The sequence below is a fragment of the Pseudonaja textilis genome, chromosome 3 (assembly GCF_049901715.1).
Source record: "Pseudonaja textilis isolate UNSWEBS1 chromosome 3, rPseTex1.2, whole genome shotgun sequence".
Taxonomy (NCBI): domain Eukaryota; kingdom Metazoa; phylum Chordata; class Lepidosauria; order Squamata; family Elapidae; genus Pseudonaja; species Pseudonaja textilis.
In genome coordinates, this window is record NC_141992.1 from 110,348,699 (window position 1) to 110,363,535 (window position 14,837).

General features: G+C 42.6%; 1 protein-coding gene across 24 annotated transcripts in view; it reads right to left on the reverse strand.

Moving 5' to 3' along the window:
• The window catches only part of CXXC5 (CXXC finger protein 5), a 123,376-nt gene extending 108,905 nt beyond the window's left edge, over positions 1-14,471 (reverse strand). For 4 of the 24 annotated variants that reach the window (XR_015743042.1, XR_015743046.1, XR_015743045.1 and 1 more), the window contains exon 1: positions 14,234-14,467. The gene's annotated coding sequence lies outside the window, so the exon portion shown is untranslated. Of the gene's footprint in view, positions 1-11,030; positions 11,629-12,470; positions 12,886-12,940; positions 13,318-13,343; positions 13,996-14,233 lie in introns of those variants that run through there. The other 20 variants (XM_026700950.2, XM_087930619.1, XM_087930614.1 and 17 more) reach the window with 10 other exon arrangements.
• Between the last annotated feature and the right edge of the window lie 366 nt (positions 14,472-14,837).

A 14,837-nucleotide genomic window follows, 5' to 3' on the forward strand; every position in this document is an offset into this window, starting at 1 on the left:
AGTTGTACTTTTAGAATGAATCTTGGACTTGGTCATAAATGCATGAGTTACTTATGTAATGTGTCTGTTAAAAATATAAACAAAATTAATTGAAATGGTTTCAAAAACCCAGAAACAAATTATCCAACTTTATTTTCCATTTATTAAGTCCACCATAAGTATTACATAAAGTTCTGGGCACCAAATCTTAATAGGTTCAGTGAAAGGCACCAAAGATGCACAAGTGACTGAAAATAAGTCCTATGAAAGAAAACATGTTTAGCCCTGAGAAAAACAAGCAAGAAAGCATATTAAGAGCATTCTTCAAATACCTTAAACAGAAAACGGCCAAGACCTTTTTTCCTACATCTTAAAGTGCAGGGTAGGGAATGGCAGCTTTAAGTTAAAGGATAGCAGAATCCATTTTGAATGCTAAGATAAGCTGCCTAATGATAAAAGAAACCTAACAGTGGAACTAATTTGAGAGATGGTGGGTTATGTACAAGATGTGTTCAAAGAGAGTTTGGAGAGTCATGTAGCAGGATGCTTCAATCTGGACTCCTCCAGGTTGGAGAAGGCTGACATACAAACCTATTCTATTAATCTCTAAAGGGTAACTGCTAGCTGCTAAAACTTTGTTTTTTAAAGAAACAAATAAAATAATGTTTTCTATATTTTTGGTCTGCAAAGTTGCCAAAGAATTTTACAATTCTAATCTTCTTTGGCTAAAGAACTAATTGCATGTTTTATAATATATTAGGTCCTTTGTCAATCTATCCTATGATGTCATTTCAAATTGGGAAGCCTCTGTAAAATATAAAGTACAAAAGAAATTTTGATGGCAAAATCCATGATCAAACAGGCCCTCCAATGACATAAATTTTTCTATTCCCATGCAATTCCTTTCTGAGATGGCTTCTCCACTGCTTCAAGAACATGTTAGGGAAACATGAAGAAATTTACTAGTGGTGCAGAGGAAAGGAATCTTCCAGTAGTCTGTCTTAGTTTTTTCCACTGCTGGAAGGATATTACTGAACTCACTACATCAGTTCTCTCATTGCACTGCAACTGCACAATAGGTTATCATACACACAGGGCATTTGGAAAAGTTGACTGAAAAGCAGCATTATAGAATATTATGTGCATTTTCACTATTCAAAAACACTTGAGAAAAGGATGTCCCACTAGCCTGTAAGTGAATTCTGTTTTGTTTTTCTCTAAATTTCTTAAATATGGTCATTTCATTTGCAGAATTTTGGAGAAGATTCCATACTGGTTACAGTAATAGGCCTGGATCAACTTCCACTATACTACGTTGAAAGTCACTTCACTTTATATTTCTAGGGAAATACTAAACCAGATTACCTATTAAGTATTTCAGAAATATTTCCTTAACTAAACAGAGAAACAGAGTGACTGCGAATGGGCTAAAAAGCAGTGGGAGCTGGAAGAACTTTCAACTTCCTGCTGGCTTCTCTTTTGAGTTTCCTTGTAGGAATATGGCAGGAAACATCAGAAATCTTCCTTTCTTCCTTCCTCTTCCCTTCCTCCCTCCCACCCTAGAATTCCTGCTAGCTTCATCGTTTACCTTTCTTGTGATAAACTTGCAAAGACAAAGTCAGTTGGGGAAGCCAGCAGGAAATTGCAAGTCCAGGCCAGCATTTAGGTAAGTGACTGCTGCCCGGTGGAAGAGGGAGCAAAGGGCGGGGGTGCTTGAATGTCCTGCATATATTAGGAAGGTGAGTGGGTGTTCAAAAAAATTCCACAATGGATGGGGAGAGCTTGAGGGGATGGTGTGGGTCAAGTAGGTTGCATGGGGTGTCTAAGAGATTGGGCAAGGCACACAGGTGATGTGGCTTAAAAAGGGTGCATGCAGTGCGCAGGAAGTGTTGCACAGATTGGGGCAGCATGAACTGAGGGAGTGGGGGTGTGTGCATGAGCCAGGAAAGGTTTCTTCTTCCTCCCTTTCTTCCTATTCCTCCCTTTCTGCTCCCTTCCCTTCTCTTCCCAGCAGGGAAGTAAGTGGCTACTTTTGGGTGGGGGAGGAAATGAAGGATTGCGAGAAAATTGTCATAGAATGTTGAAAATGAAGAACATGTGACCAGCAGTCCAGAAGCAGCCAGTAGTACTGAAGCAGCCATAACCTTCCCAAATTTCATTCCCTCAAAAGTCATGGATCCTGAATTTAGACATATTCTGAAAGTTAGCCCATTAGAGGAAACTTGGTTCAAAAATGTTGTCCCATAATACACACTACAGCCAGTTAAAGATTATGACAAGGAGTAGTAAGTACTGTATTTCCTAGTCTGTTTGTCAGGGCTGCGTGCATAACCTAGGTTATTGCCAAACTATAGGATCTGCATAAAACTGATCATTCTTGAAAAAAATAGAAGTTTCTCAAACCTCCAAAGAATCAGTTCTGATTCTGATCCTAAGATTTAAGTAATGCCATGTCTTCAGTATTTCCTGCTTTTGATTCAACCATCACCTATTTATGATCTCTGCTTGCCAAAAATACACACATTTAACATCTTGAGGCTTCTTCAGATTTTTTAATTCTTTACAAGTTGGGTTCCGAGACCTCTTATCTTCATCAAATTGTTGCAGTTTCTTGGTAGCCCAAATCTGACTGACCATCTCTAGACTCAACTACATCTGCACCAACAAACCCTTTCCTGCGTAATACAAAGGTAGCATTGTGATTATTTTATCTCTATGGCCTTAAAACTAAACCCATGTTCTGTAGTGATGTAACCTATCCTCTCTGTCACCATTTTCTGTGTTTTGTTTTATCTGGATTTGTTCCCAGTTTTCATCTATTTTGCAGACAGATGCAGATGTGCACACAAATCAAAATGCCAGAATATGGCAAAGAAAAAGCGTAAGATTGTAAGCACATATAGTGCTAAAACTAATGCAGAAGGCAGGTGCTGAGCAAAAAATTACATTTAAGGCACTGAAAATTAATATGCTCTTCAATGTATTTTAAAATAACTGTCAAAATACAGACATCGCAATACAATTGTCAGGTTATTGATTATCTAGGTTCAACAGGTGAAACTCGAAAAATTGGAATATTGTGCAAAAGTTCATTTATTTCAGTACTTAAAAGGGGAACCAAATATATGAGATAGACTCATTACATGCAAAGCAAGGTAGTTCAAGCCGTGATGTGTCATAATTCAGATGATTATGGCTTACAGCTCATGAAAACCCCAAATCCACAATCTCAGAAAATTAGAATATTGTGAAAAGGTTCAATATTCTAAGCTCAAAGTGTCCCACTCTAATCAGCTAATTAAGCCATAACACCTGCAAACGGTTCCTGAGCCTTTAAATGATCTCTCAGTCTGGTTCAGTAGGAATCACAATCATGGGAAAGACTGCTGACCTGACAGTTGTGCAGAAAACCATCATTGACACCCTCCATAAGGAGGGAAAGCCTCAAAAGGTAATTGCAAAAGAAGTTGGATGTTCCCAAAGTGCTGTATCAAAGCAAATTAATAGAAAGTTATGTGGAAGGGAAAAGTGTGGAAGAAAAAAGGTGCACAAGCAGCAGGGATGACCGCAGCCTGGAGAGGATTGTCAGGAAAAGGCCATTCAAAAGTGTTGGGGACTTTCACAAGGAGTGGACTGAGGCTGGAGTCAGTGCATCAAGAGCCACCACACACAGACGGATCCTGGACATGGGCTTCAAATGTCATATTCCTCTTGTCAAGCTGCTCCTGAACAACAATGTCTGAAGCGTCTTATCTGGGCTAAAGAAAAACAGAACTGGTCTGTTGCTCAGTGGTCCAAAGTCCTGTTTTCTGATGAGAGCAACTTTTGCATCTCATTTGGAAACCAAGGTCCCAGAGTCTGGAGGAAGAATGGAGAGGCACACACTGCAAGATGCTTGAAGTCCAGTGTGAAATTTCCATAGTCTGTGTTGATTTGGGGAGCCATGTCATCTGCTGGTGTTGGTCCACTGTGCTTCATTAAGTCCAGGGTCAACACAGCCGTCTACCAGGAGATTTTGGAGCACTTCATGCTTCCTTCTGCAGACGAGCTGACTTCATTTTCCAGCAGGACTTGGCACCTGCCCACACTGCCAAAAGCACCAAAACCTGGTTCAGTGACCGTGGGATTACTGTGCTTGATTGGCCAGCAAACTCGTCTGACCTGAACCCCATAGAGAATCTATGGGGCACTGCCAAGAGAAAGATGAGAGATGTGAGACCAAACAATGCAGAAGAGCTGAAGGCCGCTATTGAAGCATCCTGGTCTTCCATAACACCTCAGCAGTGCCACAGGCTTATAAGCTTCCATGCCACGCCGCATTGAGGCAGTAATTGCTGCAAAAGGGGCCCAAACCAAGTACTGAGTACATATGCACGCTTATACTTTTCAGAGGTCCAATATTGTTCTATGTACAATCCTTGTTTTATTGATTGCATGCAATATTCTAATTTTCTGAGATTGTGGATTTGGGGTTTTCATGAGCTGTAAGCCATAATCATCACAATTATGACAAATCACGGCTTGAACTATTTTGCTTTGCATGTAATGGGTCTATCTCATATATTAGTTTCACCTTTTAAGTTGCATTACTGAAATAAATGAACTTTTGCATGATATTCTAATTTTTCAAGTTTCACCTGTATTACTTCCAATAGTAAAGCACAAGGGATTCACAAGAGTATTTTTATGGAAATTTCTATGGAAAACAACAATGGGCCAGTGTGGCTGCCAGTCAGTTCCTGAGTCAAAAGAACACCACTTGGGCCAGTAAAAGTCAGCTTTCAAAGTACAGAACTTTTAACATGTTGGGGACAATCAACAGCAAGATTTGGATTCACATCTTTTTCCTGCAGCAACCATATCATGAATAGATTTTTTCTGCTTTTATTAACCAAAGAGTGTAATTTCCCAAAAATCCAACGAACTGTCAAACCCTAACTAGAGTTGTTTGAAACAAACCACTGTCAAACTGTCTAGTTCAACTAATGATATGTAAAACTTAATTTATCATATTGATGGGCTCACTTAGATTAATTTGAAATTAATCGAGACAGAAGCAAAAAGTATTTACAGCTCCACTAAAAGGGAATATAAGAAGGGTGTGTATCCCTAGGCTTCTTGGAGATTATAATAATCTATCCATTACCTAAAATAAAATACTGGTTCATCGCTAAATATGCTGTACAATGAAGACATTCTCATCTCAACACTGATTTTCCACCATCTAAGATATACAACAGAACCTTACCACCACAACAGTTCACATTTAAAACAAATCACTTGTTCCAAAAGTTATTTATTTAATATTTAAATAATTATTTTTATTTGCTGTATTCGTTTTATTTAACAGTATTCTGAGCAGTCAGTTTCTTGTAATATGCTTTGCCAGCTTAAATTTATGCATAATCATTGGCTAGAACTTGCAGAAAGCAGGCTTTTACTCTAAATCAGGGGTGTCAAACACAAGGCCCATGGGCCACATCCGGCCCATGGGGCCATCCTGGAAAATGTAAGGGGCTGGCCTGTGTTGCTTTGGCCCAGACTACCCAGTGCAAAGAGGAAATATGCCAGCAGTTTGGGGGACTGGCATCAAGCTGGCCATGCCCACCCAGTTGGCCATGCCCCCCCGGCCCCCGAGGTCAACCACAGCCCTGATACAGCCCTCAATGAAATTGAGTTTGACACCTCTGCTCTAGATTGTCCTGAAAAAAACAACCAATAGGATGTTTCTTAAATAACCTATATTCTTTAACAAAGATATAGGGTCCTGGCTGCCTCCAATTACTTTAGGTATATGTCATATTCTTCTAAAATAAGGAAGAGAAGAAATCATTGTTTCTTTCACAACTCCAGAACTACCAAAAAATATCCAACTTAAGAATTTTGAGTCAAATAGCATGATAAATAAGCCATCTATCCAGCCTTGAAATTTTGTTTGTTCTAGAGCAGAGGTGCCAAACCCAAGGCCCATGGGCTAGATCCAGCCTGCAGGGGACTGCAATTTGGCCGACAAGGCCAGCTTGGAAATAGTAAATAACTGCCCCCCAGGGGCAGCCAAAATGGGGCACAGGAGGACATCCCCACTGCAGCCCACTTTCGGCCTGGAAGGCCTCCTACAGCACTCTGCCAACCAAAACAGGGCATGGGGAAGCTGGCCCCCCCACGCCCCCTTTTTGGCCGGAAAGATGCTGGAGGTGCCCATCCCATCTCCCCCCTGCCAGCTCGTGGAAGAGTACAATGCTGATCTGGCCTTCAAAGAAATACAGTTTGACACCCCTGTTCTAGAGCAATCTAATGCTTCATGACATTAGATTTTCTTAATTATAATTTTGAAAGAGAATTTTTACAAAATCTGTCATTGGTACATGATATCAGATAAATTGACAGAAATGTGTAAGAGAATTCCCAGTATTCATTGGAAATTTAATCATATGAAGGGAACATTTTATCATCTTTGATGGACATGTAGAAAATACTAGGATCAAGTATGTATTTTACAGAAGATACATACAGAAGATTTTACAAGTGAATGTACAACTGAAACCAGAGAGCTTTCTTTTGAGCTTTTAATAGACAAACAAACGGAGCCTTCTTATGGGACTTTGTTTTTATAAAAGATAATGGCAGAGGAACTTTTTACAGGTTTAAGAGTGCAAGGAATTACAAATACCTTTACAATGAAAGAATGGGTGGTGAAGTTGGTGAAATTGGTGGAGATGGCAAGATTAAAAGTGTTGATGAAAGAAAACACTTTGACAGATTTTATTTTTACTCGGAAACTATTTTTGGATTTTGCACGAAACTGAAAGAAATGAAAGGCTAATTTCGGGATTTGAAGATTAGAATGTTATGGAAAATATCTACACAAATGTTGATCTTAGAGAAAGGATTTGATATATTTTTACTTATATCTGTACCAAAGAAAGTTGAAAGGCACTGCTTTTTTATTTCCCTCTTTTTATTCTCTTTCTTGCACTTCTTCACTGGGGTTCTTCTTTTTTAAAGTATTTTTCTGTTTCTCTTTTAAACTTTTTTTTAATCAATAAAGGGATAGATAGATAGATTCAGCCATCAAAAATTATTTTAGTGTTTCCTTGAAATAGTGGGTGGTAAAAGGTGGCAGATGTACCACACCATGAAAGAGCAGTTTCTAGCATTATGAACTAATGCTCTGAATTTTGCTCCACATTTGAGATAATTGTTTCAAGTGTTCAGGCATGTCTGAAGCTAAGAATAGGATTCAGAGCATCAATAAAATAACCTGTATAGGCTTATGACCACAATTGTGACCTGAATTTCCATAGCCAAGATGAATGTTAAGTGAGTCATGCCTGCCTTTATGACCTTTTTTTGTCACAGTATTAAAGTAAATCATTGCAGCTGTCAAGCGACTCACACAATTTTTAAGTGAATCTCACTTTCCACATTGCTTGTTGGAAGCCAGTTGGGAAGGTTGCAAATGGTGATCACATGACCCCTGCAATATCATAAATACAAGCATGCAAATTTTGACCATACAGCTGGGGATGCTGCAACCGTTTTAATTGTTGAGGACTGGTCATATTACTTTTTTCAGTGCTGTTATAACTTCAAACAGTTGCTAAACAAATAATTGTAAGTCGAGGCCAACCAGCAATTTGACAGTTCAAATCTCAATAGGCTCAAGGTTGACTCAGCCTTCCATCCTTCCAAGGACCTAGACTGTTGGGGGAAAGAGGCTGTAGAGAGGGCTGTAAAGCACTATGAAGGGGTATATAAGTCTAAGTGCTATTGCTATCTTGATTATTTCCAATCCTTGAAATCTGATTTAACTGCAGCTGCTATACTGCCCATTCTCCTCTAAAACAAGTTCAACTCACTGGCCTTGAATTATGTTATAGTCAAAACAACAATATTAGTTGGAAGTTGTCTACTACAATGTCTAGGTTTGAATGGTAGGGGAACTGTAATTTGCAGCTTGAGATGTCTCCCTACTCTATGAAGAGAAATGCAGTGATGCAGAAGACTCATCTACACTTTACTTAAAGTGACATTTGATCCTACAAATGACATAGAAATGAAAAACAACTTTTTGTGTCTTGGACATAATGATTTCCATCAATAAAAAGTAGATCTTGATTTTTTTTTCAAAGCACAAATTCATCAATCTATTTAGTATTTGGTGACTCCCTAGAACACTAATGCAAACAACAGCAGAAACTGCACTTTAAGCTCTTGGTTTCAGAATGAAAAAATATATATATATATATATGTATGCATACTTATTTGAATTGTAGTTGATCCCCCATCTAATTAAATCCAACTGCACAACAGCTTTGACAACAATCCAAATCAATTAATCTAAAAAAAATAGAATGTGTTATAATATTAGAATGGATCTATCTACTAAAACAGAATTATATTGTTCTAACTCTTCTGAGACTGAGATTTAAATACTTTCGAAGTGCTCAGAAGCAAAGTATTTAAGCAGAAACAAACTGATGACTCTGGTGGGTTGAAAAATATGCACTATGAAACTATCTCTCTCATCTTTGTGTACACATTTAAGCACAAACACCCTATCATAAATATCATTAAATGAACAGGTCAATAACATAATTGTTCAATAACATAATTGCATTTTGCACTCTGGCATGCAACTGGTATAAAATAAAGTGAGCACAACTCACAAAAATGTGAAATTTTGCAAATGCACCTAAGATTGCCCAATGGAGCTGGAAGGAGACAGAGCAATCCAGCCAATGGTAGCTGCAATTAAGAATTACAATTGAGTGAGCCACAACCGGATATGCAAATTAAATACAAAAGAATTCAAAGAGCACTGATGAAGGTTTGCATATGACTCACAGAACATAAAAGAAGTCTTGAAAACACCTGGTTGCCTCATGCAAGCTACAGGATCATATCTATCTGAATCTCTAAAAATGAAAACATGACATTTTTGAATCTCTATTAGAACATGATCGTATTTAGGAACGAATAAAAAAAATTCAATTGAGAAGACCACATGCAATAACACATTACCAAGAATGCTGCATTCATTTTTTCCCTAGTTTTAGTAGGCAGGCTTAGATATCATCCCATGTCAGGCTAATGAGCAATGTGGGAATCGAGAAAAAATAAAAAAGTTGAATGCATGGGAATAGATCACTAAAATTTTTCTGAATGAACAAGAAGTGATAAGGTACACATGACTAGGTGACGAATGAATGTGAGCTGAATGAAAAAGTGAACTCATCGTACACCTTATATACCAGTGTGTATGTGTGTATGTGAGAGAGAAAGAGATGACTTGGTTATAGAGGTAGTCCTTGACTTATGACCACAATTGAACCCAAATTTTCTGTTAAGTGAGACATTTAAGTGAGTTTTGCCCCATTTTACAACCTTTCTTGTCTCAATTAAGTGCATCACTGCAGTTGATAAAGTTGGTAAATCCGTTGTAAAGTGAATCTGGCTTCCCCACTGACTTTGCTTGTCAGAAGGTCATAAAAGGTGATCACATGACCATGGGAGACAACAATGGTCATAAATATGAACCGTTACCAACCATCTTAATTTTGATCACATGATCATAAGGTTGCCACAAAGGTCATAACTGTGAAAAATGGTCATCAGTTACTTTTTTCAGTGCCGTTGTAACCTTGAACAGTCAACTAAATGAACTGTTGTAAGTCGAGGACTCCCTGTATAGCAACAAACTGAAAATTGTAATTGCAAAACAATTACATGCACGAAGACTAAGCAGGTTGTGAGGAAGGAGGGGACTGAAAAAACTACGGTTGAGTAAGAAAAAAATGAAATATATGGTGTGGAGGGTGTAACAGAAGCTGACATGGAGTGTAAAAAAAGATATGTAAATGGATTGGCAAAAGTTAGATAAGATTTTCTTTCTGTTTTATTTATCTCCTGCCTCCAATTTATTTTCATTCACTAGTTTTTACTTTTTTGCATGCCACAAAAGATGGTTTACCCTAAATGGGAAGCGAGTGATTAGTACTGTATGTATGGTTGGTATGGATGTTCTCTTTAAAAAAATAAACTCACTAAATTGCAGCAGTATCACCTGATAAAGACGGAGGGTGCTCAAGTGCTCATCTCAAAGACTAAGCTCTGTATAGCACAACATTTCAAGCCTCCTAATATCAGAGTTTTCAGAAGTAAACCACCGAGTTTTCAGGATGACAGGCACGTTTATTTACATATAGTTTTAAAGTCTGGCGATTCTCCTGTCTTTAGATTGTTCCCACAAACCACTATGACTGATTTGATCCTAATGGATGGGGCACAATCATTTCTCAAGTTTAGGCACTTAATCTATTTTAGAATTATAATACAGGAAAAAATAAGTAAGGTTGGTATTGATAATTCCCAGAATTGCCACACGCTTAAACATTAGAATCACCCCATATTGAATGCAGGCACATATCCACATCCACAGAATTAGGAATCTGACATTCAAAAAAAAAAAAAACCTTTTGGAGTCAGACTGCAAAATCACTTTTAATCACCAGCCATCTTTTTTTCCCTCCCAGAATAGATTCTGACACCACAAGACGCCAGAAAGACTTTAACAAAATGGAAAGCCGAACAGAGAATAAGCCTTTTGCTTTTCAATACTCTCTCAACCAAGCTGAAAGGGCCGTTGCTGCTCAATAAAGTTTACAAGAGTTAGTGCACAGAAAGGAGGTCAGCATGTTATTAATCAGCTTGGAGAGGAAGGGAGGCTTTTCACATGAATAAATGTAATGCTATTCTTGGAGTGAGGGCGAACCTGCCATCTATCTGACACTAAATGGTTCAGGTCTTGCTGATAGGAAATCCTTGAGGTGGTTCGATTCTTTCTGGGCACAGCAAACCAAAACATTCTGCTCTTTCTCCTTCTTACCCTACAGACTTTACTGTAGTCAAGTCCTAGCCCCGGCCACAGCCCCCCACCCCCAAACTCACACACATTACACACGCTCTCTCTGATAAGGCCCACTCCCCAGACTTTTCCACTTATTACCAATGTATTATCAGGCAGCCTCCCTGCTTAAGACTCTCCATACCTTTAAGGCAAACAGATGCGGCAGGAAATGTGGTGGAGCGCTTTGATAAGGGCTCTTTCACGGACTGATGGAAATTTCCAAACGGTCAGTTATGAAAAGGCAGGAAAAAGCAGTGAAGCCCAGCAAGGATCAGAGCCCATAGCCTGTAACCAACAGCAATATAGGAAGGACTAAGCATCTTGAATATGAGCTGATGGATGGTAGGGCCTGCTGCCTGAAATGAATGGGCCCAGTTAAAAAGCAAATTTGGATTACGTATCAGTCTGCTTTTTAGTCACCTTAATTTCCCATAATACCAACAAGCCCTTGATTTTGCAACTGGCTGTGGTTTCTTAGAACCGTATCCTTTTGGCCACCAATAAACCCAGTTGCCTTTTGGAAACTCCTTCCTGCTGCTGGGGGGCCAAAGAGCAGTTTAGTGAGGGTGGGGGAAGGGTGTCAGAGCGTGGAAGAGAGCAGCAACTTTGGTTCTCCCCTCAGGGTTAGGGTTAGTGAGGTTATTATAGCAGGCAGCTGCATAGAGGTGCAGCTCTACAATCTCCCAAGTCTGCAGGTTTAAAGCTAAGCAACGAACTGCAAAGGAGAAAGGGGGGGAAAGTGTGGCTGCCACCACAAGATAAAATGGGTAGCGCATAAACCAACCAGGAATCAGAAGCAAATGCTGTTTACAAAATAATCTTCAAGTACAAGTGAATCCATGACTTCTAACTTTTTTGCTGCTTATTCTGTGAAACCACCGCAAGTAAGAGAAGAAGGTGAAATGAAGCGTTCCTTGGCGACGAAATTAAGCTTCGAAGGACGTCTCTTCTTTCCTGCCGACCGCATATTTTGGGTAAGGTCATCCAGTAGCAGAGCCAGCCAGCCAGCTTCCCTCCCTCCCTCCCTCTTCCCCCGCCCCCAGCTTCAGGCGCTGCAGGAGGCAGGCATGGAAGCGCCAGCCAGGCTCGCCCACTGTCCGGCAAGACCTCGCGGGGAGAAGCGGAGGCGAAAACAGCTGACAGCCCCTGCAGAGGCGCTCCTCAAGGCTCGGGCGCCTCTCTAATCCGCCCGCGCCTGCTCGCACAAGCAGAGCAGGGACGACGTGGTGGGTCAGCCAGACCCAGCAGCCTTCAACGCCTGGCTGGCTAGCTGCAGACACTACGGCTGTAACCTGGGAAACGAACCACCGATTAGGCGGCCCAGGGGGCGGATGGGGGGGGGAGGAGCTCTCGATCTTCAATGCAGTGGCCGACCAGAAAGTGGGGGGAGAACGGAAAGAGACCCTGCAATAAATCCCGTGCGCTGAAAGCTGGCAGCTGTCGCCTTAAAGGAAGGGAAAAGGGGAGGGGGGGGGAAGGCGCTAAATCTTCCAAACAAAACTTTGCTCAGCAGCTACGAACCAAGTGCTCACTCCCCCCCAAATAACCCCAAGGACCAGGAAAAAACGAGAATCGCCCGAACCTTCGAGTGGCGGCTCCACTCACAGCCTGCCCGCTTCTCTTCCTGCCGAAGCAGAAAAAGGAGCCGAGGTCTCTGCCCTGCCGGGTGGGCTTTCGGGATCGAGGGAAGAGGCCGCCCTCTTCAGGGGACCTCCCGAAGCTGCTCTTTCGCCGCTGGCGCTGCTCAGAATCGCACGCGGCACACACCCCAAATTCCCCCCTCGCTTTTTGTCTGGAGCCACTGATCTGAGACCAGCGTGGATGTGCTGCTGCGGCAGCAACACCTCCCCAGAAGGAAAGCAGGGAGGGACGGAAGGAGGCGGCGCGGAAGGTGGAAGGAAGCCAGAGGGACTTACGCCATCCACTCGGCAGCCCCCGAAGGGAAGGGAATTACTTCACCGCCGCAAACTTTTCCGCAAGACTTTCCTCCTTCCCGCCCTGCATCTCCAAACCGAACACAGAGGAAAGGCCTCTTCGGAGCGTTGCACCTACCAGAAGCTTAAGCGGTCCAGAGCTACAAGAATAGCAGCCGTGAAGCCGAGGAAGGAGAGCTGCACACCCGCCGCCCCGCGGAGTCCGTGTGTGCGTGTTGCGGGCGCGCTGGCGCTAGCCGGATAAGAGGCAAATCCAGATGGTGCCCAGCGGCGATGCTGACGACCTTAACAACCTGCCCCCAAGGTATCCTCGCTCAAAAAGGGACCTCAGCGAAGCGGACTGCCCGCCGGACACATCCAGGAGCGGCAGCGAAGCCAAAGCCGGGCATATTAAGAAAGAGGTCGGAGCGGGCAAAGTCAGAATTGCAAATAAGTTGATCGCGCGAAAGATAGCTGAGGAGAACAGTTCTTGCCCGCCCTCCCTCCCTCGACCCCCGCCAGCAACTCCACGACAAACCCACCTCTACATCCTCGCTCTGCAAGTGCCGAGACAGGCGGACCACATTGCAAAGGGCTGCCTCTTGCTGCCGCCGCTATTGCTAATGCCCGGGGCTGTAAGCAAAACCCGGACCGGACTCTCAGAGCAGGCTCCTATTCGGCTGCCTGGTTTCTCCTCCCCTTCTCCTGCAGCTCGCGGTTTCTCTGCCCTTTTCTTTAGCGCTCCGACAGTGAGTATCCCGCTAGCCTTTCTAAAAAGCCACAAGTCGACAACTTCGTAGCCATCGGTTCATTGGCCTTCCGAGGCTGGGGTACGACCGCTTAATCCAAACAACGCCGCTATCCCTCCACCCGATTCCTTGCACCTTCTTCCCAATGTTATTTCTGCGGCGCAATCTCCTTCCCCATCCTGAGAGAATTCCGATAGCAATACTGTGGCAAGTTCTTTCCCTTTAAACACAACGCATTCGCACGCGACCCAAAGTAGAGATGCAAAAGTTTGAAGTGTTAGTTGCGGGAGGTAGCTGGGCTGTATTGCACCGCATTCGGCGTAGCTTGACGTTTTCAAGTCCACCAAAAAGCAAAGCGAGTCTATTTTTGGAGAAAGGGGATGAAGTTTCCAGATCCTCGCCGGGGAGGTTGGTTTCTGCCACAAGTAGGGGCACGTCTAACACTCTGTTAGGTGAAAAAGGGACAGGCTTGGAGTAAACAACGAGTATAAACAAATAAATTAGCGACAGGTCTAAACAAAAAAGCTTGATTAAAGTGAGCTTTGTGGTCATCCACCTCGGCCTTTAGGAAGAAATCAAATTTTGTTTACAGTGAATTTGAATGTGAGCTCAACAATTCAGAATAATTTTTGTAGTGGCAGAAAAATAAAGAGGCCGGCGGGGCCAAACCCTCCCCTACGTACCAGAATCAGGCAGGACCCAACCGCTTGGGTCAGCTTTTGGCTGGACTCTCCTCAGCTGTCATATTTCCATAGCGGCTACGTGGGCGGACCCTTGATCCCTTTAGATTCCAGTAACCGCGTGACCCCCACAGACGCGGACTTGAGCCATTTTCTCTTCCTTCCACCGCCAAGAGGTGCCCCCTCTCCTTTCTCGCGTAAGGCTACAGGGCAAGCTGCAAATAGCATGGCTCCTCCCTCAAGGCTGGGACGTGATGAGCGCAGTATGGGTGGGCTCGGAAGAACCAGACACCCTTTCCCACATAACTTTGAGCACTGGAGGTGGAGCGGGAGCCTTCGCAGCGCCTCGGCCCCGCGCAGCGGATTGAGTGCGCGATTCGCCCGAGGATCTGTGTGTGGCATGAGGAGAGAGAGAGGCAGAAGCAATTTATTTTCCGCAATGGGCAGCGCCGTATGACAAACGCCTAAGAGAGAACCGCTGAGCTCAGGCTAAAGAACAGCGTGCGGCAATTAAGGAGCCAGTCCACCCAAATTTGCTTTCAATTCCCGTTGCTTGCAGGACCGAAAAGTAATTTTAATTCGGAGTGATATCGATGAGCCAGTGTCG